The sequence below is a fragment of the Peromyscus leucopus genome, unplaced genomic scaffold (assembly GCF_004664715.2).
Source record: "Peromyscus leucopus breed LL Stock unplaced genomic scaffold, UCI_PerLeu_2.1 scaffold_242, whole genome shotgun sequence".
Classification (NCBI taxonomy): Eukaryota; Metazoa; Chordata; class Mammalia; order Rodentia; family Cricetidae; genus Peromyscus; species Peromyscus leucopus.
The window spans coordinates 141,739-164,846 of record NW_023505115.1 but is presented as its reverse complement, the minus strand read 5'-3'; the positions used below and the strand labels follow the sequence as shown (position 1 = coordinate 164,846).

Here is a 23,108-nt window from a genome sequence, read left to right as displayed (position 1 = left end):
TTTCATCACGTATTTCCACTGTCTGAAGATCTCAGAGCAAGCACCATCTGTGGCCAAGAAGCTGAGGTAACTAGCCGAGCAGGTCTCACCATGCCACCCCAGGTCCTCGGAAAAACACTTCATTTGGCCTCAGTTTACCACCTGTGAGAGGCACGAGCTCATGCTGGAATAGACAAGAAGTTTCCAGAAAGCATCTCTGACTGTGTTCCGTTATCTTCTACAAGGCAACCACAGAAGACCTACAAGAATTGCATTGAATCAGAGGAAACTCAGCTTCTCTCTTGATCCAGCATACTGTGGGCGTCCTAACCCTGGCACCGCCACGTTCTCTCTCCAAAGATGTTTGCCTCTCACCAGCTGTGTGGTAAGTTAACTTAGGCTCCCTGTGCCTGCCTGCTTCCTCATCTGTGGTACGAGGACCTCCCGGGGTTTCAGAAACGGGCACTTCGTACTCAGTGTTGCTTATAAAGGTCCCGTTTGCATGGTGTGAAGATTCTACACGGTGTGGGGCGTCAGCCTTTCTTTAGTGGTGCTCCAGACTCAGCTGGGGTGTGGCCTATGCCCATGAGCCTGTGGGAGGTCTGGGTTTCCTGCTCTGCCTTCTGCACTGTGTCTCTCTGTCTCTTTAGCCCTTCGAGACAGAGCCTCAGAACAAGACACGAGTCTTGACTGATAGTGACAGATCTGAGTGGGGATGTGAGCATGTGTTGCATCAGGGTCTACCTGGGGACATCTGGTGAGAGACATCTGGAGGTTCATGAATGGATCCCAGGACAGTGTGGGGCCAGCCCATCAAGCAGGGTCTGAAGAGGTCTAGTCAGGACTTGCAGTCGGGCCTCCCAGCCAGGCCCACGCACTCCCATGCCTGGAGACTGGTGTCCAGTGGACAGCAGAGTGGCAGAGGCCCCAGGCACGGGAGACTACCAGGAGTGTGTGATACAACTCTACAACATCAATACACCTCTGGACTGAGGCTTTCAGGCACCAAAAACCAAGACAACTTGGTTATTACAAGTAATGTGGGACCGCCCCCCCCCCCCCCCCCCGCCCATTAGCACAAGTCCTGTGAAAACAAACCAAAAGAACAGAAAGCCACACGTGCCACAAAGATTGGAAGAACTGGAACTGGGACATAGAGGATGTAGAAAATGATGTGACAGTGTATTGGTCTCTCAGAATCAAGCCTCTCAAGTGCCATGTACTCCAGCAATGGGTCCAGAGGACACACGTGTTCACAGTTGGGTTATCACAACATGTCTACCAGCAGAAAAGGGGAGGAAGATAAAGTGTATGTCTGCTAACCGGAATCAGTACTCAGCCTCATAAAGGAGTGGGATTCTGCCCATTCTGACCTTGATTTGCAGTTGGCAGAACAGTGAGCAATGAATGCCTGGTGCAAGCCACTGGGTCACAGGAGTCCCGGTGAGCCCCACTGATCTTCAGAGTGTTCCCGAGTTCTTTCAAACAGCCCTTCAACAAAGGTATGTCCCCACCATTGACACCAAGGAGCTGCAGGCTTGGAGGAAGGAGGAACCGGGCACTTACTCAGTCACACCCCTGGAAAGTGCCACCCATGCCCCCAGGCTCTGGATAGATGTGCAAGGAAGCCAGCGAAGTTCAGTGGCAGAGGGTGAAGCCCTGGAGGGGGTTGCATGCCCAAGAAGGGGATCCCAGAAAGTGATGGTGTGCAGTCACCCTGGGGGCCTGCCAATCAGAGCTCCCAGGCTGCTCAGGGACTGTAATAGGAGCAGCATTTCCTACAACTTCCTCTAAGACAGGCTCTGAAATGAGTGCTGTCTGTGCACAGGTGAACTTCTCCACAAAACCTCACAGCACACCTGGGGGGTTCCCATCTCACAGATGGGGAAACTGAGGTGCAGAGGTGTGACGCACTGTACCACATACCCTGTGAGAGAAAGTGCTTGGACTTTATCTTATCCCCGACATCCATTGTCTCTCATTCTGTAGGTTGGTGTGCCCCCGGTTCTGGAAAAACAGACACTTATCTCAGGTCATAATGGCCCTGGGCTTCCCAGGCTCAGTCGTATCCTTCATCAGAGCTCTGGGCAAGGGGACAACCATTATATGACCAGATGTCTCAGGGACAGACCCCTTGCCAGTATCTCCCTGGCCGCCACATGGTTGGAGAACACAGCACTCCACGGCCACCTCCCCTCCCGTTAGCAAGAGGAGTCCTCCCCGCAACTGATGTTTTCCCTAGTCTTTATTTTCTCTGCTTCTCCCGCTCTCTTTACATACCCTGCCCCCACTCTCTGTATCACCTTCTGGTTGGGATGTGGAAGCTCTTTGTTCTGTATAAATTTGTGAAACAAGAACACGTGAGGGAACAGTCTTTCAATGCGGGGAAAGTGCGCCCCCTTGTGGAGACAACTCTTCCTGCCTCACCTGGCCCAGGATGAAGGGCGAGGGCCTCTGCTTTGCCACAGTGAGCCGGCCTTTGACGCCACCTCTACACCAGAACTGGGAAGAGGCACGGAGCGTTCACATGGAGCCAGAACTCTTGGAAAATAGTATGTCCCAAGAGCCCACTCAGATCAGCTGCCCAGATCTGGACACATTTATACATGTCCATATAAATATGCCCCCTGGACATATTTAAATATGAAGCCACAGGGGCTGGAGAGAGCTTAATGAGAACACTTTGCTCTGCACACATGAGGACTTGAGTCTGAATCCCTAGTGACCATGTAAAATGTCAAACATCACTGTGGGTGCCTGTAACCTCAGCATGCAGGGAGGCTTAGGGCAGAGGTACCCGGAGATCCCTAGGTCAGGAAGACTATTCTGTATAATTTGGGCTTGATGGATCAGTGCCCTTAAGCTTCTGTGGAACACAGAGTATAGCGTGTGAACCCCGATGTAAAGTGTGTCAATATCGGGCCCCCAGGAGGAGTAAGCATGCCTCACTATTGCAAGATGTTAATAACTAAAAGGACCGAGTGAGGGTTTATGGTTTATGGAAACTGGACTCTTTCTGCTTATTTTCTATACACTTAAATTGTCCCCCCCCCCCCCCCCGAATCCTATATAAACAAATCAGGATTGCATGGGAGACAGAAAAACAGGGGAGAGAGTCGCCGCACTTGGGGGGATCCCCCCCCATCTCATGGTTTTCTGTCCATGTTCTGGGGTAACCAGAGCTGGCTTCCTTGGAGCCCAGGAGGTCCAGACACGAGGTTTGTGGGTGAGATCGCCACCTGCTGGCCAGGAAAGCATTGCCAGTTGTACCCAATGTCCTTTGCTGGGTGTTGGATAGGGGGTTGGCGCCCTGGTGTGCTCCCCACCTTCTACACACACCTTGTGTGTTGCATCTGATTGCGTTACCAGTAAAGACCTGGAGAAAGGTGAAACTCTCAGGAGTTTATTAAAGAAAAGTCCCAAAGTGCGGGGGCACAGCCAGGCCAGGGCTACCTGGAGGACTGGCCTGTGGTTCTGCAGCAGCAGACAGGAGACCCTTGCTATTGAGACTCTGGAGGTCAGAGGGGTAGGAGCTCTGGCCACCTGCCATCAGTCCCCCTCGAGGTAAGGACTGCCTTACATACACACTGCCCATCACTAACAGTTCAGACTCCGCTCTCAGCACCCTCCCAGGTCCGAACACAGTTGGAGTAAGTTCTAATACAACCCTTCCTTGTTTTATATGCAAGGAACAGGAGACACAGAGCAGCTCGGTAACTTTCCCAAGGGCACACAGTCAGTGAAGGATGGACCGAGGCTCTGCCTCGAGAGTCCGTGCCCTACCGTGAAGCCACCTTTGTCCCCTGGTTCCCTCAACGGAGAAGTAGGTATGTCATTCCACAACCTGACTTCACAACCTGTCTGGGCTGGAAGAAGAGCCAGGTGTGAGCATGTTAACCCGAAGTAAGCATCCAGCAGGAGGCTCGGGAGGGAGCCCCGCCGAGCCCACGGGTGGCTAGGGCTGCAGCTCATACTGGCCCTCCGTCGCAGTGTAGAAATCCTCCAGCACCGACTGTAGAAACTCAAAGGTGGGTCGCTCCTCTGGCCGGTTCGCCAGCACTCAGTGATGATGTCACGGTACAACTCTGGTGGACACGCCTCCGGGCAGGGCATGCGATAGCCATGCTCTAGGCTTCGGATGACCTCGGGGTTGCTCATTCCTGGAGGAGGGTGGACAGGGGGCATCAGGGCAGGTGGTGCCCCAGGAGGGCCGTGACGGGCCCTGGGGGTGGTAGACCAGCACTAGATGGGAGACAGCAGGCTCTGACGCACTATGGCCAGTCTAACCCTGGAAGGTCACATAGGTGTCGGGTCATGCCGTTTTGATTTTTTAAAAAAGGGTTTTTTTGTATAGCCCAGGCTAACCTTGAACTCAAGATCTGTCTGTCCCAGCCTCCTAAGTGCTGGGATCATAAGCTTGAGCCATTACATCTGGTTCTGGGGCCATCTAATTTTTTTTTTTTTTCTAATCTGTGTGTGTGAGAGTGAGAGCAGAACAATGGGCAGAGGGCAAAGAGCTGAGGGCAAAGGGCAAAGGGCAGAGGATAACATCCAGTGTCTATCGTGGCCTTAATTCGTGTTTGAGACAGGGTCTCTCTATGTTATTTGCCATTGCATACTCCAGGCTAGGTGGCCTTTGAGCTTCTGGGGTCTCTCCAATCTCTCCCCCATCTCACTTGTAGGAGTGCCAGGATTACAGACCTGCTCTGCTGTGGCCAGAGTTACCCCTGGGTTCTGGGGAACCAGGATCAGGTCCTCCTCTATGCTTGCCTATCAAGCACTTCACACACACACACACACACACACACACACACACACACACACACACACACACACACCCCTGAGCCATCTCCCCAGCCTTGGTGACATATTTAAGGATGCCTTTTACTTTACACTGTTTGGAGAAGAGCTGGGAAGGAACTATGGGGTTTTCAGCAATCATAGGCAGCTTCTCCCGGATGTGTATTCGCTATGGAAGTATTCGCTGGAGGGGGATGCTGTGGAAAACAACCACCCATAACTGCCGCCTGGGCTCTCCTGACTTGGGCAGGGAGTCCAGGTCCTCACCTCAGGACAGAACTTTGGAGATTCCACCCTGAGGGGTGATGTTAAGCTGAAAATCTTGTCCTCAACCTACAAGCTGTCTTATAGCATTCACTGTGCTTGCTTCTGGGGATCCATATGAGCTCTTTGGGAGGAAGGATGAAGCCCTGTGGCCCTGAGCAATGCTAGCAAGGAGACAGAAGCCCACAGTCAAAATGCAGGTCTGGGCCTCAGTCCCTGTGACAGGACCCTGCCCTGACCAGTATGTGGTCCTTGTGACAGGACCCTGCCTTGACCAGTGTTGGGGGTCCCAGTGATGGGACCCTGCTTTGACCAGTGTGTGGTCCCTGTGATGAGACCCTGCCCTGACCAGTGCGTGGTACCTATAGCACCGAGCCTGGGGAGCCACCCTGAGGATGTTCCAGGAGGTTGGTGAGAAGTCCAGGGGCAGTACCTACCCGGGTAGGGAACACGTCCATATGTGATGATCTCCATCAGCAGGACTCGAAGGACCATACATCAGCCTTGATGGTGAACACCCCGAAGTGGATGGCCTCTGGGCAGTCCACTTGATGGGGAACTTGGCCCCTGCCAGGAAAGCGCATTAGCCCCAGGGACTGCCAACTCTCCACCCTCATCCCATAGGCTTAGCCCTGTTTTTCTCAGTCTCAGGAGCCAGCCTGAAGTCCCCTGAGGAGAGGTATGGATCCCCAGGCCTTGGCTATCCTCCTGACTCTACCACTTAGGGTGGTGCGTCCAACCTACCACTGCTTGCTCGCTCAGTGCACTGAAGTCTTCCTACAAAGTCAATTCTCCCTCCCTCGTATTAACAGAGCAGAGCTCCATGGCAACCCTCACTCGGGTGCGAGAGTGGGATGATTATGTTTTAGTTAGGGCCACGTCTTCCAGGGTGTGCTCCATGACCCCCTCCTTCCACAGGAGTTGATAGGAACTGGATGGGAAAGTATTTTCTCAGCTTAGTCTGGGATCAGCAGGTGTGACAAGTGGGACTGGAGAGCCTTGCAGGGCCCCCTCGGTTCCTTTACTAGATTCATGTGCATGGGAGTCTCCAGGTCGGGGAGGGAGATAGTTCAGCATTCCAAGGCCGTTAGGAACAAAGGGTCCACAGGTGCTCCTTTGCATGAGATGCTTCTCTGCCCCAGCCTCCCTCCATCCAGGGAAAGGAAGCGCTGCACTAGCTGGGAAAGAGCCAGCGACATGGCAAACACAGGCCCATGGTCTCCCTACCCATCTCCAACACCAAGGAGACGTTCAAGGGGACTCGGGGAACTGAGAAGTGCAAAGGCCCCCCTGTGGGTGGGGGAGAGTCTGCTCACCCTCTTGGGCAGTGTATTCACTGTCGATGATCCTGGCCAAGCCGAAGTCAGCGATTTTGCAGCCCAGGCTCTCAGACACCAGGATGTTTGGCCTGCCCGCAGGTCACGGTGGATGGAATTCATGCGTTCAATGTAAGCCATCCCTTCTGCGACCTGAGGGGACAGGTCACATGCGTGAAAGCAGCAAAACGGAGCCCACCAGCCTCACATCCCCTGCCAGGTGATGAGGAACAAGGCTGGTGGGGAGTGGGGGGAGAGAAAGCATCCACCCCTCCCCATGAGACCAGCACAGAGCCCAGGGCAGCAGAGAACTGCCGTCAAACACCCTAGGCTGACATCCACACCCTGTCCTCCTTTCCAGGCAACTGTCTCCCAGGTTCTGCCGACCAGGATAGCAAAAGAAGGCTGGGGCTGAGGAGGGAGAAGAAGGGATGAACAGGGTGTACAGGGATAGCAGGGAAGCACAGGGTTGCTCCCTCAGTGGACACTTCTCTCAGAAGAGCCAACTACGCCTTGGAATCACTAACTTCCAACAGGCTGCGTCACTTCCTGGGTAGCGGGGAGGTCACAGTTCTGACCTGGGACTTGAGAAGCCATCTCTAGCACACAGAGTTAGGGTCAATGTTGAAGGCACTGACTGTGGCTGAGGCCCTGAACCTGCCCCTGCCCCAGGGTGAAAGTGGAATCTAGGGGAACAGAGGTTCTCATAGAAGAGGAGCCTCGTCTGTCCCGAGCACCTGAGCCAGATCATTAAGGCTTTGGTCACTCACTGATGGATGGATAAAGTGACCTCAGTTCTCTTCTGTTCCTGCAGGCTGCCGGCCTCTGAACGGATCCTACTTGCCTAGGAACTCAGGTACATACTCTCACAACCTTCCCTTGGGGGGAGGGTCTTTGTGCAGTGGGGTTAAAAGAGAATGGGCAGAGAGAGATAAGGAAAAGGAATGACCTGACCCGAGATAAGGAAAGGCTCCTGACCAGCAAGTGCCTGCCTCAAAGCCAGTGGCCAGGGTTAACTTTCTGCACCCACCCTACAGCTGCCTCAGTAGGTCTCTGCTACCCCAGTGGAAAAAGACTCTGTGACCTCAGTTCCTGAGTTGATGCAGCTGCAGATAATACGGGACAGTGTGGGAAGTCACAGTGGGCAAGCGGGCATGTGGGGTAAAGTGTGGGCAAGAAGGCTCCCCTTCATAGCTCTGTATGTGTTGACAGCATGTCTCACGGGCTGACCACAGACCACAGCTTTCTTGCTGAGAGTTCCAGTTTTAACAGCTGCACTCAGAGCCACCAGATGTGTCTTCCTGCCAGTTAGACCCCTCAGCTAGAATCCCCAGGGGAGAAAGACACCTCCCCATCTTGATTCTGCTCTCTCCTCACAGAAGCTGGGAGACTTCTATCCATGGACCCAGAGGGAACCAAAAGTCAGTCCAGACGAGGTCTGGAATTCCCTGATGGTAGATGTGCGTGTGTGCGTGCGTGCATGCGTGTGTGTGTGTGTGTGTGTAGGAGGTGTCTCTAGAACGTTATATCCCTTGTACTGTACATGGCTCATGCCTGCCAATGAGGCTAGGGCCAGTTCCAGGGCTGCATCAAGACTTGGGAGTTCTGGGCAAGATGGATGCGTTGAAGAACAAAGTCATAGCAAAGCATGACTGCCAACCTACTAAACAGAACTCTTGCCTACACCCTGGCTTTCCAACACCAGATGCCATCTCTACCTTCCTAATATCCCATCATGGCTGCCCAGAGTTGGAACTACATTTCCCAGACCCCTCGCAGCCCAAGTGGGTCATTGAGGCAAGTGGAGTGGGAGGACATGTAAGAGCAAATTAACGGGAATGTCCTTAGAGTGAAGAAGGTGGAATTTTATCCCCATCCCCTTCTTGCTGGCTAAGAAGAGGCAGGGGTGGGTGGTAAAGACAGCAGTCATCTGACATAGTAAGGTGTCATTCCATGCTAAGATTCTGTGCCCAGCAGAAGACATCAGTGGGCAGAGCCTCTCATCTGTCCACCTCTAGGTGCTTATACATTTAGAACTTCAGGCTTTTCTGTCCTTCACAGCCCAGCCCTCATCTGACCAACAAGAGGGGATTCAGTATAGTCACAAAGCACAGAGGGGTATCATCACTCCAGGATTCCTCTGCCTCATAGTTCACCAACCTGGGCTGACATGTCAATCAGCCTTGGAAGGGACAATCTGCTACCCTCATCGGTCTTCAGAAAATCCAGCAAGCATCCTAGGAAAAAGAGAGACAGTGAGTGCAAAGTGGCTAGACCCCGGCTCTGTGATCCTGGTCGTGGAGGGTCTGCCTATGTCTGAGGAGCCTCATACTTCATGGGAACTAGCCCCTAGACTTCCAAAAGTTAGTTCTCAGCCAAGTTCAGGGACCTGTCTGGGTCTCTTAGGTCAGCAGAGCTGGAGTTAAATGCCAGTTCTGGGCCTGAGGTTAGTGTTCTTTCCAAGCATGATGTTCCCACGTGTCTTCCTAGGTCATTTCCCTCCTTGATGGAAACTTCTCCTGAGGGAAGCATTAACAAGAAGACACCAGGAGGGAGAGCTGGGGCTTGTAAAAATGAGACTCCTCCACTGCCAGGTAGGTGCCAGGAGGCAGTACCCAGCACAGTCTGTGATGCCGGCTCCCTGGTGACAATTATTATAATTAGCATGTCACATTGAGGACCTGCAGGAAGCAAGGTAACATCAGGCCATAAGAAGGCGAGGTCCCTTAGGCAGAAGGTTAGAGCCCAGGTCTGATCCCTGGTCAACTGTCCCTGTGGAGATACTGCAGAGGCCGCCCAGACCTCATACAGAGGCTGCTGGCCCCATTTCCCCTGACACCCGTTACTGTGAAATGTTCACAGGCTTGCAACATTCCCGTAACTGGGAAGAGGTGGAACTGGGTTCCACCTTTGGATGCCCAGCCTATGGCTCTTTTTACTTTGCAAGGCTCTGTCCATCACAGTGGGATCAAAGTATGATGTGTGTGTTGCAGAAACAAAAATGAGGTTCTGGAAACACAGGGCATGCTCTGGGAGTAGAAAACATACTCCAGAAGCAAACTCCATGCTCTGGAAGGCTGCGCTTCCCAAGCTGAGAACAAAGCTCTGTGAAGATGCTTCTCCCTTGTTTCTCAGCTCCCCCCCCCTCATTACGATAAAGCTTACAGCTCCCCCATTGCTGTGGGATGTTCTGTATGGCAAATGTGTTGCTCTGATTGGTCAATAAATAAAACACTGATTGGCCTGTGGCTAGGCAGGAAGTATAGGCGGGACTAACAGAGAGGAGAAAAGAAAGAACAGGAAGGCGGAAGGAGACACTGCCAGACACAGACAAACAACATGTGAAGATGCCGGTAAGCCACGAGCCACGTGGCAAGGTATAGATTTATGGAAATGGATTAATTAAGCTATAAGAACAGTTAGCAAGAAGCCTGCCATGGCCATACAGTCTGTACAAGTAATATAAGTCTCTGTGTTTACTTGGTTGGGTCTGAGCGGCTGTGGGACTGGCGGGTGAGAGAGATTTGTCCTGACTGTGGGCAAGGCAGGAAAACTCTAGCTACACCCCATAGGAACCCTCAGGTCAGACCAACCCACCACCATGATCCACTCTCGTGTCTACCCTCTCAGCCCTGTCCTGTAGAGAGAGGAAGGGCCCCACCTCTGGCCATGTACTCCGTGACAATGTAGATGGGCTCTCTGGTGACCACGGCGTAGAGACGGACCAGCCTCTCGTGCTGCAGGGTTTTCATCATGTTGGCCTCGCCCAGGAAAGCTTCTGGAGACATGGTTCCCTCCTTCAGGGTCTTGACGGCCACCTTCAAATTGTTTTTGTAATAACCTGACAGGGCAAGGGAATAGAGGAGCCACTCAGGCATGGAAGAAAACCCTTCACCACAGATTCAAGCCCTACCCTTTGTGGGCCCAAGGTCCAAGCTGGAACATGCTGTTCCTAAGAGGAATGGATGATAAGAGAGCATGTCTTGTGTAAGATGCCAGCCTGTCTCTACAGACCCATGATGGAGCCTCAGGCTGCGGTGGGATTCATGCAGTCTGGGGGAAATAGGACGACATCCACTGAAGGGCATAGGCAGTAGCTGAGGCTTGCTTGCCCTTCCCAGGGTTTTGAGCCTTGTGAGGACCAGGTATATAGCTCCAGCTAGAGGTGCCTCAGTTCTGGGTGTGAGACTCTGGGAGGCATCAGAATGGGACTTAGAAGTCGTGCTCCAGAGACACAGACCAGAGCAGAATAAGACAAAGGGCCTTATGTTATGCTTGGGAAGTGTTGTAAATACACAGCAGCAGCAGCAGCAGCAGCAGCAGCCGCTATGATGGAATGGTGTGGGCACTGGGGTCTGACTTCCCACAGTCACACACACACCAGCAAGTGTGGCTTCTGTTTGCACAGACCCCGGAGCTCCTGCCTCCTGGCTCTTGCCTCCCAATGCCTGATGGATGGCTTCTGAGGACCTAATAAAATGGTCAAGTATACATCAGTCAGCCACAAAGCTAGCATCCAGTTGAAAATGAGAGTAACTGGTTTAAAATTAGGGAGAGCTGGATTCGAGTCTCTCCTACTACAAGGAAAATAGAGCAACAATGTGAGTTCCTTGGCATCTGAGCCTTATTAGCTCATGTGAAGCTACATAGCTATGCTCTGTCCCTCACAGGCATCTCAGGGAAGGGGGTGTGCTGCCCATATGGAGCTGTCTGCCTCCATGTCCGCTTCAGGCTCAGAACACCGAGTAGAGTGAGGGAACCTGGGATGCCACAACTCACCCATCCAGACTTCTCCAAACTGCCCAGACCCAAGTTTCCGGACCAGCTTAAGAGACTGCCGGGATTTCCCACTCATCCTGCGCCCAGGGGTTCTTCGGGGCTGGGCTCACACAGGGCAGGTCAGTCTCTGGCACAAACCATCCCCCTTCTCTGTATCAGGGGAGAAAGAGAATCTGGAGGCCACCAGAGCAGACTTCCCTTAGGAACCACACTGTCCCCAACTGTGTCCCCTTCTCTCCTCCCTCCCACTGTGGCAGGCAGGACATGATGTCTGGAGCCTGCACTCTCTGAGACTGCAGGTCCTTGCTGCTTCCCAAGTAGCCCATGTCAGCATTAGGCCACTGATCTTAAATCATTAAACTGAGACTTGGCGATTCCTTAAGTCCGCTTGGCAGCCCTCTCCCCCCCTCACCCCCCCACCCCCACCCCCACCCCCCGCCGCCTCAGTTGATTCATATAGTTTGGGATCGTACAATAGAGAACCCAAGAGTTCTCTGGGACCCTCATGCCCTGACACCTCTTACTGGAATAGTGCTCCACCAGGGCCTGGAGGGTGGGAAGGTGATCCGTGGGGAGATGTAATAGCCACCATCGTCCAGTGAGCGATCTTATAGTGCTTGACCGTCTCCCCTGGGTGGTGACATCCTTCACAGACAGGGAGAAGGCACCTGGAGGGTTAATAGACACATGAGAAGTGAGGCAGGAATGTAAATCCAGGACAGGGTTCCTGTGATCTGAAAAAGGTACCCCCAATTCGGTATCCTGCTCTCAGCCATTTCAACACAAATTCCCTTTCGTTTTGTCTTTACTCTCTACTCTCCCTTGGCTGTCTGACCCAGACTTTCCCTCAAGTCCCCACACTGCCGGGGAATCAGGAACTCTGGGACAGACAGGACTGTTTCTCAGCTACACATGGGTCCTCTATCGGGGTGCCTGAGATACTGAGAAATGGAGGGTCGCCGGGGACTTGGAGCTTTAACATCTTTGACTTGAGGCCTGATGACTTCCCAGAGAAATGGCCAGTCGGGCTCCAGTTCCATGCCCTTCCCAGAAGCAGAGCAAGCTGTTCCCCAGAGGTCTTTCCAAATTCACACTGTTTTACAGCCTGTGTTGACATTTTCATACGGACAAGGAAGCAGGTGGCAGAGGGGTTAGTACACAGGAAGGAAGAATTTTCAGCTAAGAAACGCCTTCCCTTGAGCCTTTATAAAACTCCTCTGTCCAGCCCTGTGGCTGCCACAGAATTTTCAAACTCTTTATTTGCAAGACGGGACATTGAATGGAGGCCACCTGGAGAGGTAGCAGCAGACTTTGGGGTGAGGGGCACTCCACCCTCCCTGTAGATACGCCTTGAGGAGCAGTCCCACCCTCTGCCACAAGGGGTCAGGCCTGGACACCTCTCCGCAGAGGACGTTGATCCTGTGCGGTGCTAATTGTTTTGGGTGCTTTCCTATCTCAAGCCTCTTCCCTGCTTGTGTCTTTCTTGGCCAATGTGACCCTCACAACCTAGTTTCGAAAGAACGCCAAGAGGCTGTGCTCCTGTCCAACACACCTTGAGGATGCCACAGCCCTCGCCCCTGGACCCTAGATTGGATACTGCAGACCTCCCCACCCCACCCTGCTCCTTGCCGGCGTGCCTGGGTCTCTAAGGCCCAGAGCGGGCACTATGGAGTTGATTATCCTCACACCAGCACAATGAGGTCAAGAGCTTTTCTCACCAGGATGCTGCACCTATGTAGTTTCCTGGCTCTACGCCAAAGCATCCCTTTCTTTCCTTCATTAGATACAGCTCCTGAAGCTTGAAGCCCTCCAAGGTCCTGCCTACCTTATGGCAACTGAGTATTCTTAAAGAGCACCCCAATACCGTCAGCTCCATGTCCATGGGACCTCCTGCCTTTGGGAAGTCTCTGGGCTGCCTGGGGCATATGGAGAAGTATGGATTTGTTTTTGTTTTTTTCCAAAGCAGGGTTTCTCTGTGTTGCCCTGGCTGTCCTGAAACTCACTCTATACCAGGCTGGCCTTGAACTCACAAAGATCCACCTGCCTCTGCTTCCCAAGTGCTGGGACTCAAGGTATGCACCACCACATGGTGTGGGTATTTAAACACTTGGTTTTTTTTTTTTTTTTTTTTTTTTTTTTTTTTTTTTTTTTTTTTTTTTTTTGTTTTTTTTTTTTTGTTTTTTCGAGACAGGGTTTCTCTGTGTAGCTTTGCGCCTTTCCTGGAACTCACTTGGTAGCCAGGCTGGCCTCGAACTCACAGAGATCCGCCTGGCTCTGCCTCCCGAGTGCTGGGATTAAAGGCGTGCGCCACTGCCACCCGGCTAGTTTTGACCCTGTATAATGAGTCACAGTCATTTTCATTCACCACACCCTCTCTCAACTCCTACACCCCCTACTAAACCCTTTCTTCACAGATCCCTTAACACTGAGTGGTCCATCTACCTTTCAGCTAGGGTGTTAGTGGATCCTCACATAGAAAGCAATAAACAGCTGCTTGAGAAGCTGAGGGGCATCCCAAGGGTCACATGGGGCATCTGTGCCAGCTTCTTGCTTGGCTTGCAAATAAAGACTATGGCTTTGCAATGGAGGGCGGGATTCCGCTTCGAAATTATGAGGAGCATGCATGTACACATGGAGAATCACACAGTGTTGAATGAAAAGCCACAATAGACACAGCACTGTGGGAGGCTAGAAGGGAGTGAAAGTTAACCCAAGAAAAGAGGAGAGGCCTCTCGACCAACCAATCACCTCTCAGGGAAGAGCCAGTGGAGGAGTGAGGGGCTCTTCTTCTTCTAGAATCTTCTGCCTTCTGGCTGTGGTTACACGGGGTCTACCTATTGCTCTGTATAATTTATATCCACTCATGGTTTTTTAATGCATTGTACATGCTTCCTACTTTATAATAAAAAGGATATTAAGGAGCTGGGGTGGAGTTCAGGGGTAGGGGGTTCAGAGCTGGGGTAGAGGACTTGACTAGTGTTTGAGGTCCTGGGTTCGATTCCGAGAACCACAAAAGCAAGTGAGGTCTTGTCTCCAAATCAAAACCAAAGCCATTAGAAAGGAGAGCCAATTGGATGTGGCGGCACAGGCTTGTGATCCCAGCTCCCAGCAGAGGCAAGAGGAGCAATACAAGGTTAAGGTCAGCCTAGACTACATAGCAAGACTCTCTCAAAAAATAATAAAAACAAAGAGAGCGATGGGGGAGAATATTATTTAGAAAATGTCAAGAGAAGGGAGGGAAGGAGAAGAGTGACCGAGGCTGGAGGCAGCAACTGACTCAGTCCCAGACAGATTTGAATCCCTGATCTTGGGTGTTGGTTCTGATTTTGTTGTTGTTTGCTTGGTTTTTCAAGACTGGCTTTCTCTGTGTATCAGCCCTGGCTATCCTGGAACTTGTTTTGTAGACCAGGCTGGCCTCGAACTCACAAAGATTCACCTGCCTCTGCTTCTCACGTGCTGGATTACAGGCGTGCACTACCACACCTGGCAGCTTCTAATTCACCAGGCATTGGCCCATCTACAGCTGGACACGGGCCACTTCCTAGCCTCCAGAGACCTGCCAGCCTCTGCCCAAGATGCTTTTTAAAGATTCTCTGAGCTTCTTGACTCTTTAATTCCAAAATGTGGCCAGGGACTGAGAGCTATATGGTACCTTTCCTTTCTCAGCCCCCCATCTGCCTCACTTCGCTAGTTTGACCACCGCGGCATAGGACTTTCCATTCCCCCTGCCATCCAGGTCCCAGCGGTATCAGTCTTGAGGCCAGGAGAACAGCGGGTGTGGACAGCCTCAAAGCCAGCTCCCAGGCAGGGACACAGGACAGAAGCCATGGGGAATCCCTCCCACTTTAGACTGAGGCCTCAGTGGGCCTCCCAGGACCACGCACAGCAAGTGGGACGGTGAGGTTCCCGGACTCACCTTTATTGCTCTCACTCTCTCTGATGAGGAAGGCGCCAGCCTTGTTCATTGGAGCCAGCAGTTGCCTCTCGGCATCCTTCCGGCTGATGGTCCTGAAGAACCATCTGGAAAACAGCTAGATAGGGTGAGCCTCAGAGTTGGTGACAACCCCCCAAGTCAATCCTGAGGTGTTCCTCACATCTCGTTCAGTTAGATGCCCATAAGTCCCTGCAACCCTATTCCATCCCATCTCCCATCATCCTCCAGGCTCATGTTTTCCCTGAATGAAGTGAAAACATGGGTTAGGTGATCTCTATTAGTGTCAGACTGCAAAAATCACACCTGATCCACTACCCTCCCCCCGCACCAGATGTAGTCATGAGGTTGACATTTTCCTGCCATCTGAGTGAATAACGGTACTGCCAGGGGCTTTCTGGGCCTGGATTCCTTCCAAGTCCCCTCTCTTCACTGTGAGGCTTTTGTCACTTGTGGTCGGATGTAAAATGCTCCCTCCAGGCTCGTATGTTTGAGTATGTGGTTCCAGCTAGTAGTGGTGCCGTTTTGGAAGGTTGTGGAACCTTTGAGACATGAGGTCTAATTGGAGGCCACGGGGTGGTACTTGAGGTGACAAGCCAGCTCAGCTTCCCTGCTGGAGCTCTGGCGAATTCCTGGCCACTGAGATGTGAGAGGCCCCCAGCTGTACATTCCTACCACCATGAACTCTACTATGTTTCCTACCACGATGGACTGTACTCTCTTAAAACCATGAGCCAAAATAAATCCTCCCTTAAACTGTGTGGTTTTTTTTTTTTAATAGTGACAAAAGACATAACTAATACAACATGGTTCTGGAGAAAGACCCAGGGCCGACACAGGGTGTGGGAAGAAGGGAAGGAGGGAGTGTCACCACCGTGAGATGGTGCGAGCCCATGTCTCTGCACCATGTGGGGAGTAGGTGAGTGGCCCGGGTGGACCTTGGAAGCTGGTGATGAGAATGCTGAAGAGGCCCTCTGGGGACGGTCCTAGAGGGGTGGAGAGTGGTTGCAGGACACAGAGCCTCGCTGTGGATTCTGGAGGGGACCAGACAGGATAGCCTCATCCAGAGAAGCCGGGAAGCAGGCGGCTCTTCTTTCAGACGGGAAGACAGACTTCCTCGGCATCCCTCAGAGCGTTAGAAGACACCCAGAAACCTATGACTCCCAGCCCCTCGCCAACAGCCGCCATGAGGTCACGTCCTGGCCCTGCCGTACTCAGAGTGGCTGGGGCAGCCCTGCCACCTCTGGCTTGAGGCAATTTATCCACCTACTTTTCTACTTCCAGAGTTTCCACTGGGCCACGAAGTTGCTGGGCACATAGCCTTCTCTTCCGGTGATGAGTGACCTGGCCAACCACCAGTCTCCAGTGCTAGTGGGAAGAGGGGGAGACAGAAACATGACAGAGGCTCCCCCAAGTGTTTTGGGTTGCTCCCGGCAACCCCCAAACAGATCCCACTCTGGTAGGAGACAGGATGGCAGAGACGGACGGACAGTCTGGTGATAAGGAGGTGCTGTGTGAGTGGAGTGGCCCATCCACTGTGCCGAGCATGTGACAGGCAGGAGAGGTCCTGGAGCAGAGCAGCGTGGGAAATGTCCAAAATTTATGGGATGAGTGGGGACTAAGAAAAACAAAACCAGGAGGGCTGCTGACAAGGGAGGACCTGGAAACCCATGTAGGGTCAAAGGTCAGGGCACTTATGGTTCAGCTCAAACCCACTGCAGAACTTTAGGAACCAATCAGACCTCGAGGTTCCGTGACGTAGGCTTGAAGGGTGGAGGAAGGGAGAGGGAGAACGCGGCAGACATTGACATTGGAGGTGTCCTGAGAAAGAGCACAGGAAATAAGCCAACATGGAGTTTTTATGTGGGGTCCAGAGCGGCTTCGTTTGTGTTAGATTTTTAACAGCAGAGCGGAAGGCTGGAAGTGGAAACGACCCGGCCAGAAAGACCTGGAGGGGAGGACAGTGGCTCCGGCTAGAGAGAATACTGGGTGACAGGAGGGTGTGTGGCGATGTGGAAGACCCTCAAGGGGCAGCCCCGGGGATGTGGTGGGTGAATGAGGGAGGCGGACAATGGGGGGGTCCTGTGCTGACAGGGGGGCGGTATTCTAGAAATTTACCTCTTCAAGACCTGCAGCTTCTCCCCCTTCAGCACCTGCAGGTCCCTGTCATTCACGGCCGCGTAGTCAAACAGGGCCACCACAAAATGCTCCTCTGAAAAGAACAAGGGAAAGATGGCTACCACTGTGACCCACAACAGAGGTGGAGGTCTGGGGGACGGTGTGGTGCAAGCCATCTTCCAGCTCCCAAGAGGATTAGTGGCAGGGAAGCCATGTGAGGCTACTCTTTGGACAAGAAAGGGGGAATTCTCAGGAAGTGACACCTAGACCCATCCATGTCCAATCTAGGAGTAGGCTGGCTCTCATTGCCTAGCTCATCTTCCTTTCAGACCTCAAGCCTGGGCAAAGATTTGGAAGGGTGGCTACATGGAGGCAGCCATTGCCAGCCCTCAGAGGGCTTTAAGCCCAAGTCCGGGATCCTGCGTCCAGCCTGCCTCTGGCGCACCCCCTCAGCATCCTTTCCCAGCCTCTATCCCAGAGGTCATGTAACCACTCTATTCCTGCTCTTTGCATGGCATTTGTGCCCAGAGCTTCCCAGTGGCCCTCAGCACTTGTCCTTCCTGGCTCTGTGCCTCTCCTGGAGGGCTGTTGACATGCTGGAGGCCCTGAGGCAGCAGTAGGCTCGGGAGCATGGAGGACCACCTTTCTGATGATCACGGTTTGGCACCAGGGACCCCTGAACACCTGGCAGAATCTCTTGGAGACTTGTAGCTTGCAGATGACCTAGCATTGTCATGGATGAGTAGTATGGCCTGAGGCTGGGACCTTCCCTTGGTGGGAGGAGGTTTGGCATGAATGACAGGGGTCCCTGGCAGTGTTGAGACTCAGACTTGTGCCAAAGGCTCAGTTACTTCCTTCCCCTAAGCTTCCATTCTGAAGAGGAGACACCACTCCCTGTTAGAAAGTGAGGGATCACCTGTCTGATGGGAAAGATGGTGACCTTAGCCAGGGAAGGGACACCAGTTTCAGCACTTTGCTCATAAAGGCAACAAGCTTGGCCTCTCTCAGGACAGGAGAGGTGTGTTACCCACTGTGACATCTTCCCCTGTCCCGGAACACAGCGGTCTGCGTGCTGCAAGCTCCGCGTCCTCTGTGAGTGAGTGAAGGGATGGCTGGTGTGGATGGGTGACAGGGATGCTATGGAGGCCAGTTCTGAATGAGGCCCCATCCAGGGAGCCCTCGAAGCCTGAGTCCTGGCCCAAGAGGAGGCTCATTCATTATGTGACCACCATAGAGTGGAGTCTGGGATGAAGGAGGAAGCATTTGTGACTAGAAGGTTTCTGGAGACTGGACATAGATGGGAAGAGGCAGGCAAGACGTTGTCCTCCACGTGGACCAGACCTTGTGCTGAGAGGGAAGGACAGAGCAGTCCTGCTGCCCTTTGAGTCTGGGGGCTAGAGTCTGCCAGCCAGGCCTCGACAGTGCAGATGCACTCCCGTAACTCTTTCCTTGGTCTCCTTTGCGGCTCACAGAGAGGTTCTTAAGCTCCCAGCCTCCCTGCTCCTTTCCAGCCCTATAGGGCTCGCCCCAACTGCTCTGGCAACACAAGATGTGGCCTGGAGAGATGCCCCAGTGCCCCATTCCTACCTTGATCTGGGTGCTGGTTCGGAGACGGAGGGGCGAGGTGGTTGAAGACAATCTCGGGCAGAAATACAGAGTTAGTTAGTGAGCAGTGTGCAGCAAAGGTAGACTGAGGAACTGGAGATCCAGTTGGCGAACTGGAGATCCAGTTGGCTAGGTAACCTGTGGGGACCCACTCCAAGGAAGGACAGTGGCCACCATATGGGGAAACTTAGATAAATTCGTATACACCGTCAACTCCTTGGAGCACCAGTCACCCAGGCCACCTGCCATCTTTGCCTTGACCATGTATGAAGTTAACCCAGCTTCAAAGGGGAAAAAACACTGCCACCTTCGTTAAAATTCTGGCTCTACCGTTAAAGAAGACGTTTCAGACAGGTATTTATTGGCAAAGAAAAATATCTTAAAATTGTGTTTCCCAAAAACTCAATCAATATTCACTGGTGTCTATCCCAAGGGTTGACTTCTGTTCATTTGTACCAGGACACAGTATGAGGATATGCCTAGTACAATAGTAGTCACACATAAAGCATCTTTTCATCATGGGAATAGCGTTTACAATCCATGACAGAAAGATGAAACAATGAGCTATATCTACCATGCACCAGTGTGGTTAAATCTCACAAACACTGTGATGGACCGTGGACTCCCATAACCCTGGAACTGAATCCCAAATAAACTCTTCCTTGAGTTGCTTCAGTTACAGTGTTTTATTACGGCAACAGAGAATGTAGCTGAGGGGCTCGGGAGAGACGATTCTGTATCTCTGCAAGTGTGATAGTAAGGAATCGGCATCTTTCTAAAGTTAGTATCCATTGCACAGCTTTTAAAAGTTAGGTTCTAGGTTTCTACTGGTTAGTATGTCACTTCGGGGAAACAACTTGACCTGTCTCAGTTTGAATTTGCCCATATTCTCATTCATTCGTTCCCTCAATAAACATCTCACTGTGTGCACTCGGACACAGTGACACTTGGACACAGCCAGAAGAGAGGCCAGGGCTCATCTATGAAAGGGAACCAACAGTCTCTGCTCCTGTCAGGTCTCTGCTGGAATCTTGGTAATGCCCACAGACGTGGCAGGGCATGGGTCCAGGCATGATTACAATTGTCCCCAAACTAATAGATTTGGACCAAGCAGGAAATGAAATGAAACAGCCATCTAGACATTAAAGGGGCTGGTTAGGAGGTACCTGTGCCTTAGACTCTTTCCTGGAGGGGGCTGATGACTTACCAGGGGTGGCAGGGTGGGGGAGCCTTGCTCTGAGCGTGGACCTTCACGGGGGCTCCAGCCCTTGCCTTTCTCGCTGCCGACCTGCCTCTTGCTGCTCAGCAGCCCATCCTGTAGGAGAGTACGCGGCAGACAGTGACAAGAGATCACAAACCCTGGGTCCCTGCACCCAGCCTCCTTCTGGTTAGGAATACGTGACAGCGCAGCTCTCCACATCAGAGCGTGGGAGAAGAGGCTGAAAGAGCTAAGCTGGTATCCATCTTCTTCTCAGTGACCCAGAAAGGGAAAATGACTGTGTTCAGGACACAGACATCACCTGGCCTGGGTTCTAGTTTCTCAGGGACAGGAGCCTGGGCAGAGGATCGATCTTGATCCTGTAGAAGGCTGGCCCCATGTCTGGTGGTCTGGGTTTTAGTCTTATTTTGCCAGTGGGCCACTATGTCACTGGGAAGTCCCCCTTCCTCCCTGGGCCCACGGGCTCCTCTGTTGGTGGTGAGATTTTATTTGATTGTGTCTAATAGGGCACTCCGCAGCTAGAATTTTTGGGTAAGATGCCATATACAGAGGACAAACTGACAGGTAGCATGGTGGGCATTGAAGGCCAATCATAGTTGCCCAGTAACATTGGAAATTTTGTGTAGAGGTGAGATCATGGTCAAGTTTGTTCTTTGGTGAAGAATCTTAGCAGATGTGGGAAAGACCCAAATTCAGGCAGCAAAATTAATACATAATGTTTTCCTTGTTATTTTGATTATTGATGGGGTAAGGATGCAGTTATTTTTGTTTTTTAAAAAGAACAAAATAAAGATGTGAAGGAAAAAAAACATAAAATTTTAAGACTGTGTACATGTGGGTGTTAATGCAAAACACTGTCCCAAAGATATTTCTAGAATGTTAATAGCATTTACTTCAGACAGCAGGACTTCATAGGACTTTTATTTTCTCTCATATAATTTCCTATATTCCATGAGCACTTCAATAGTAAGTGAATACTCTTGAAGAAAAGTTATGAGACCATCTTAACAATTTGCCTAACAACAGCAGTACTTAGGGCCTGGGAAAGAATAGTTCCTGAATAGAAGAAACACCAAGTGGCTGGACTCAAGTCTTTCCTGTGCTCCCCATCTCCAGGCTCAATGACAAGTCAGTGAGCAGTAGGTTCTAGAACTTTCTCTACACTTGGACATCTTCTGCCCCTGTTCAGATGACCACATTGTTGTTTTCCTCAATCTAGTCAGCCACCAAATTTGAACTTTCTGGAAAAACATGTCCCCTTAACCAGCAAAATTGAATATTTAAAGACCCCGACAGGAAGTCCAGCTCATGACCCAGTACTTACATTCCATGACCAACTGACTTTCCAGGGCTTTAGGGAACGCACAGCTTCTCAGTGAAGACCAACTATAGACTAGTCATTTAGGAGGTGTAGTTGTGTGGCAACTTTTTTTTTTTTTTTTTTTTTTTTTTTTGTGACTGGGCTTGGGCTAACCTGCAGTTTCAGGGTGATTGGAGACAGGAAGTACAGAAGTCCACCAAGGCAGACAGAACACACATGTAACCCTGGTGTTTCAGGAGGCTTGGCTTCATCCAGAAGATAACAATCTCCCTTCCAAGAAAAGATGGGAAGAGGGTGTGAGTCTGCCTGTGTGAGTGAGTGAAGTGTGTGTGTGTGTGTGTGTGTGTGTGTGTGTGTGTGTGTGGTGATTGTGGGTTACCCAAAAGAAGACAGGAGACTTTTGTGGCTTGGAAACATACTTGACCCCATGCAGACTCTCACAAGAGCCGGGAGGTCCCTGTTTGCCCCTGGGGAGGTGCTCAAAGCCCGAAACCCAACTTCAGCCAAACGGGATGTGGTGAAGGCAACAGTTAAAGTCAGAGACAGAAGGCCTCGACTGACACCTGGTGTGTGTGTGTCATGGTTGAAAAGCACTTGACACCTCCAGTTTTGATGTTTGTGATAGCATCAGTGGCCTGGCTACGATAGTCCTTGCATCTGAAGCAGAGAGAGCCCAGGAGGCTTTAAGATGGCGTGGAAGTTGGCAGAGCAGCAGCTCCAGGGCTGTGTCCAGCTCACACAGGAAGCAGGTGGACAGCTGACCCTGCCAGGACAGTTCAAGTTCAGATCCCCGCTTCTTCCCTGCAAGGGATACACCTGCTTACAAAACTTTCAAGGACACTTCTTTCTCCCCGTCGTTCTAGCAATGGTGGCCAGGGCTTGGGTGACCAGAGCTCAGAACAGCCTGCCCACTGGCTTTATGAGCATGAGCAAATCATTTCACTTCTCTGAGTCTATCTCCTTGTCGATGGGAAGGTATGAGGCCATTCCTGGTACCACAGACAAAGCTGTTTTGAAGAGGGTATCCTCAAATGCGGCTGAGAACGTTGAATAATTGACCTCTCATCTGGGATGGGGTCCAAGAGCTCTCTTTCTGCAGAATTAAACCCAAGTATGAAATTCTCAATTCCATCTTGTCCATTTGGCTTGTCTCTGCAATCCATTTCCAGCTGGTCACAAATGTATTTTAATCATGCCTTCCTGTGACAGTTGGCTATGGACGTTTGCGTCAAATTAGGGCAACGTGCACCAAAATATGGAAACAATTGTGTGAACTGGAGGCGAACAATTGTGTGCTGCCTGGGCAAAAGCAGCTGCCCTGACTCCACGAGCTGTTGGCTAAGCAGTTCAAAGGCGGTTGTGACCGTTCAGTCTCTCCCTGGCATGCTCCGGTGTAGGCTTAGTGCGCAGAAGTGTCTGGGCAAGTTGATGCATAAAGAGCAGACACGTAGGTGTAAAATGAAAGGCCAACAGCTTACACATAACTAACAAACATTGCCAAGTGGCCCCCGCAAGATGAAGACAAGTTAGAAACAAGGAGAAACGGGACACTAAATAAACATTTTGTTCTGTTTTTGTTTCTCTTTATATTTGAACTAACACAGATGATAGACTGTTTCCAGAGCTAGCACATGAGCTAGTGAGAGGTCTGTGGGCATCACGATTCTTTCCTCCCCAGGGCTTTGCAATTTCCAAGGTGGTCCTGGGATGTATTGGGGTTGTCTGTCTTTTCTTTGGGGGCCAAAGCTTGATATAAGAAATCTGCAAGCCGGGCGG

General features: G+C 51.7%; 1 pseudogene; it reads right to left on the bottom strand.

Annotated features, from left to right (window-relative positions):
• Window positions 1-3,635: 3,635 nt before the first annotated feature.
• The window catches only part of LOC114693865, a 38,593-nt pseudogene continuing 19,120 nt past the window's right edge, over window positions 3,636-23,108 (bottom strand).